Below are 5795 nucleotides of genomic sequence, written 5' to 3'. Positions count from 1 at the left end.
GTGCTCCCAAGAGGAGTCCATTGTGGACTTGGTGACTTCCACCCCTCCAAGAGATTCTGGCTTGGACTTAGAGGGTCCAGCTAGTCAGCAGCTGGTTGGGTCACCTGGGTCCTTGGGGCATCTAAGTCCTGGTCTGCCTAGCCTGGCAGGCGAGCAAGTAGGCCAGGCACACCCATCATCTTATCAAAAACTGAAGTACAAATGCATTTCCTGATAATGAGAAATAAAATTTAATTATCATTGTTTAGCTACATACTACTTACCTCTTTACTGAAAAATGGAAATAATATATTTTCTATTCATTTTTCCACTGAAACAACTATGCTGTTATAAAATGGACTACTCTGGAATAAGAATACCACTTCTCATTCATGGAGTATATTTAGAATGAAGCTGCAATATTTGTTTTATTTATTTGGAAATGTATAAAGAGTTCATCAGATTTACTTCTAGTGGACTAAATAGGACACCAGGGCAAACCTGTCCTGCTCTGGAGCCAAAATCAAATTGCTTCATCTTTCTATATGGAATGTCTGAAATTGTCTGTCCTACCATCCTGGGGGTAAGATTTGCTATTGTATCAAAAGTAAAGGTTCCCCCTGCCCAGTTGTTTCTGACTCTAGGGGTGCTGCTCATCTCTGTTTCCTAGCCAAGGGATCCAGCATTGTCTGAAGACACTTCCATAGTCATGTGGCCAGCATGACTATACACCGAAGCACATGAGACACTGTTACCTTCCCACCAAAGTGGTACCTATTTATCTACTTGCATTTGCATGCTTTTGAACTGACAGATGGGCAGCAGCTGGGGCAAGTAATGAGAGCTCACCCCTATCATGACACTTACATTTCAAACCTGGGCTGTCAGATTTCCAGCTGATGAGCTCAGAGTCTTTAACTGCTGAGCCATTAAGTTACCAAGGAGCAAAACTTTCAGTCTTGTAGATTTTATCATTCCAACATCTTATGCACACCAATAATATCCTTAATAAGACAAAGCATGCTTCATCTACCAATAGCTGGTACTACATGTCTCAACAGCAGTCTGTAAATCATACTATTTAAGTCAGCAGCATAGATATCAAGATTTGCAGCATTTGTATTTTTCCTGCATTTCAAACCAAGGGATTCTGAACATGGGATGGGTGCTTAGAATTGTCTTTGTTAAGCAAAAAAAGTGGCCTGAAAAAATGTAAGGCAATCCTATCTGGCAGAATGATGGGAAAATATACTTCCAGGTGAGCTGCTTTTGGATGAAAATGTTAGATACTAATAACTGAAAGAGCAAGGCTGCTTGCCATGAATGGGCAACGTATATCCTCCTCACCACATGAAGATCCCAAATCCTCTTGTTGAGGTTTGCCATTGTTTAAAAACTAATCAATAGCTGGTCCTCCTGCCTCTAAAATATTGGATAAAAAAATATGATAGGACTAGTTCTAGAGCTTTTTTGTCAAATACTAGATCAACATCTATTGGAGCAGCACTTTGAAACACCTGTTGGAATTGTTTTGCTTAAAAATGCTAATGATCTTTGAAAGAATCCTAATACCAACTTATTTCATAAGTGTTATAATTGTTGCAGAGAAAAACGAATCCTATCCAGTTATAGTGCAAAAAGCTGCCTTTCTGTTTTCAAAACTTATTTCTGCCTCCTGCTACCTGTCTGAATTCATACAGGATCATACAGGAAGGATACTGTTTTCTCTACCAAAGATTCTTTTTGAGAAGTAAAGAAAGAGAAGAAATTTTCTGATCAACAGCTGATTGGGGAAAATCGGGAGTATTTCCTTCAATATTCAGAAATTACTTCAGCTGTCAAAAGAGAGTCCTTATAAGCATTGAGTCCTTATATCCAGACAATCACTAACATAAGGATGAGCCTTCACATTTTTCCAATTAAGTGCTTAGCAAGAAACATTTTTTCAGAGATTTGATGGGTGATCTTGGGGGGGGGAGTCTTTGGAAAAATAAGATGGACAACCTCAAGGGCCACATCATATGCATATAGTATAGACATAGTAAATTTCTTACCCTCAGGCTAGATATAGCCCACAGATATTGAAATGATACAAAAGGTATGGGAAATTGCACTAATTGGTATTGGAGTAAACTAGATTTAGCTAGATCTCCTTTTCTTTTCTCTTCTTTTCTCCCTTTAATTCTTTTTGCTTATTACTTTTGCTTTTCTAGCCTTTGCATAACAATGGTTACTCCAAAAATAGCCTGATGTATGTATTGACTATTATGAACAGTATTTTTTAAAATATTTTTATTATTGCAATCTTTTATATGGCCCAAATCAGAAGGCATATTCAAATAAAACACCAATAAAGGTTAGGCTAGAAGGAAAAAAGAATATTATTCTAACTAAAATAGAACATTTGGAAATACCTAAAGTTAGGTGTAGAATAGCATGTCACAAGTGTCTCAGAATAAACTGTGACTTTGACTCACAGAGCTGGTTATTCAGACTGTGAAAGAATTCTTGGAATTGCATTTCTAAAATACTTGGGGTATTTCAGGGAACAAAAAGCAATCCTGCAAACATGCCTGGATAAGTATTATTTTGCTTATTTTATTTATTTATTTATTTATATTTGAATTTATATCCCGCCCTTCTCCCGTAGGACTCAGGGCGGCTGACAATCTATTTAAAATACATACAAAACAATACAAATTTAAAATTAATTAAAAAGAATATTGTATATTGTAAACATTCTTAAGCTCTGCAAAATATAAATAAAGTGCATCTATAAAAATTATGTATTGTGCAATGAAAAAAATGTTATTGTTATGGAGTGGATCTACCTATAATTCAAGGCAGACAAGAGAAAAATGAATTGACCTGGAGACTATTACAAAGCAGGGTGAATGCTCCAAAGTATAGCATGACATTTCCTTGTATTGAAAACTTTACATACCACCCTGTGTCTCTTTGGAAGACAAGAATTTAGATGATATCCTTACTAGCAACTCAAGTTACTACTGCTGATTTGACTAGCTCTATACTTGTAACCTTGTCAGTTACAATGTAGATATTAGAAGAAAGAAATTTTCTTAATTTATTGTGCATTTTAAACAGGATAAAAACAAATAAAGACATGTAACAGATTGCTGTTTAGATTATGTACATTACATCAAATAAATCTATGAAGAAATGACAGGGCAGAGCCACTTTATATTGGCATTATTTAGAAAAAATATCCACAATTAAAAAAAGGTTTTACACTAACTTAACCAAAAAATGAAGTTTTGCTGTATTCCAGGGTTGAAACAATCATAATTTATCCACATTCTTTACAATCTTTGGGAGTGGCAACCCATCTCAGTGGTTCTACATCCAAGAAATCAAATTCCTCTTATTTATACTATACCTGAAGCCTTTTGTTCACTTGTATTCCATTTTTTCCTTTTCCAGTTGCCTTTGATGCTCCAGAAATGTGTAACTCTATTGCTAGAGCTTTAAAAGTATGCTAACAATTATTTTCAGCTGCAGTATATTACTCCTTCCTTCCTTCCTTCCTTCCTTCCTTCCTTCCTTCCTTCCTTCCTTCCTTCCTTCCTTCTTTCCTCCCTCCCTCCCTCCCTCCCTCCCTCCTTTCCTGTACTTCAGTTTCAGTTAACAAAACAAATACACTACAAGCACCCTACTTCATGGATATAAAGAAATTTTCATCAATTTTCATTAAAGTTACATTCTTTATCCCCTGCTTGGGTTTACAACTTAGCAAAATCTGAAATGTCCAGTTGAAGAGAATTTTTGCCAGGTGCTTCCCTCTTGATCTCTTCTACTTAACCTGTTCTCCAAATCCTCTTAATTAATCCTTAGCAATATGGTGTTAGATAGTGCTTTTTTCTAAAAAAAAAAAAAAAAAAAAAGGTGCCAGAACTCACACACGTCATACAACCCGCCTTGCCTACCCTACAAGGTTCCATCCAAAAAAGGTGCCACAACTCTGTTCTGGGCGTTCTATGAGAAAAAAAGCCCTGGTGCTAGACTATTATAATGTAGTCCTTAATACTATTCAGAACAGAATTTTGAATTATCTTATATAATCTGTTATATAATCTTAACTAATATAATCTGATTTTCTGTATGAAAAATCATGGCAGAATGGATTACAGCTTAAAAATATAATAGCAATCCAAACTTATGAATGTTTTAAACAATTCTATGATTAATGGATTCTTCATTAAATGAACAACTTTATTTAAGACACATCCAAATAAATTTCTAGGTCTTCGGGTAAGGGAAAAGCGGCAAATGGCTGGGCATTTCTTAATTGTGTTCAAATGCTGCAAATGTATTGCAAATATCTGATTTTGCCCATCAGAGCTAGCTGCACTTTCTGAGCATCAATTTTAGCTTAGAAAATTGCACTTTGGAAAAAGGGCAACCACATAGCCCAGCATTCAAGTCCCAATCCATATGAACCCATCTTCTATAGCTGCAATGGTCTTTTCTAGCCTAGTGCCTTCCAGATATTTTAGGCCAATCCCTACAATTTCCAGCAATTATGGCCTTTGATTGTTGCTGTTAAGATTAATGGATTCAGTGAATTATGAAAGTTGAAAGCAAATACGTCTAAGGTGTATCAGATAGAGTGCTGCTAATCTGTGAAATGTGCATTTTTACTGCAATTCATAGACCAGACTGTCTAAGAATTATGAGAATTAGTCTAATACATCTGGAAAGCATCTGATTGGTGAAAACTCTGCAGATTATTTTTAGCAATCACTTAGTAATTGTTTTTACACTAAAAGGTATCTTAGACATTTTAGAACTCCAGAACAAAACTCTAACTGTATTCCTTTTCATAGTAAATAATGTCAACAACAAGCCAGCTTGATCTGATTATAAAACCACAAATGATAAAATGCAGGAAGGAAGTGGTTTTGAGAGTAATTTTTTTAGTTAGTCTGTTTTTAGTTTCAATTTCCTCTCTCCCTTTCTTCTTTGTTTTATTTTCTAAAATATAATCTCTTTGGATTTTGAAGGTTCATATACAAAAGCTGTTGAAGGAAGCTCCCACCCGACTTCAAATGGATTAAGTAATTAGAATAAGCAAAATTGTATTGAATTTGCAAACATGATCAATACAAAAAGTCCAAACATGGTGATGACTATGAAAAAAAGTTATATACATGCTTAAAATGTTTTTAAAAATAGGTTGCTTGGCTTCCATACTCAGCACTAACACCTCAGCAACTCTTAGCTCAAAACATGGCAAGTATCTCATGTGATCAGTGGAATCCACATTTAAAACAATGTTATTATTTCTCAAGGACTAAGTTTTAAATAGTTGGAATATAAAACTTCCTGAACATCAAATGAAAATTGGATATAGAAAATATCTTACCTTCCCTCAAGTATAGATATCTGCATACTATAAAATACAAACCACAGGCCACCTTCCAGAGAGTTTCTTCTGCCAAATTTTGGCAACACCAAAGACCCTTGCATAGACACTCCCATCCCATCCCATATTATATCTGACAGAGATAAAAATTATGGTGCCATGGTTCCGACAGAGACAAATAAAGCAGAACTCCAAGGCTTGCAAATTCCTCAAAGAACATATTTATTGATACAAATGTAGCGGGGACTGCCTGAGAGTGCTTGCAGGAGCTTGACTGGGAAGGGGAAGATTGGGACAGCTGCAGTTGGCTTGGGTGTGGCTGGCGTGAGTGGAAGGAGGAAGGATAGAAAAAGGGAAGAAAAGGAGAAGGCCGGGGTGGTTGGAGTTGAGAAGAGAAGGTCTGGAAGCTTATTTTATTTTTCTATCAAGGGTA

This window comes from Protobothrops mucrosquamatus, unplaced genomic scaffold (assembly GCF_001527695.2).
Source record: "Protobothrops mucrosquamatus isolate PMUCROS unplaced genomic scaffold, P.Mucros_1.0 scaffold526, whole genome shotgun sequence".
NCBI classification, from domain to species: Eukaryota; Metazoa; Chordata; class Lepidosauria; order Squamata; family Viperidae; genus Protobothrops; species Protobothrops mucrosquamatus.
Note: the sequence above shows the minus strand (reverse complement) of the source record.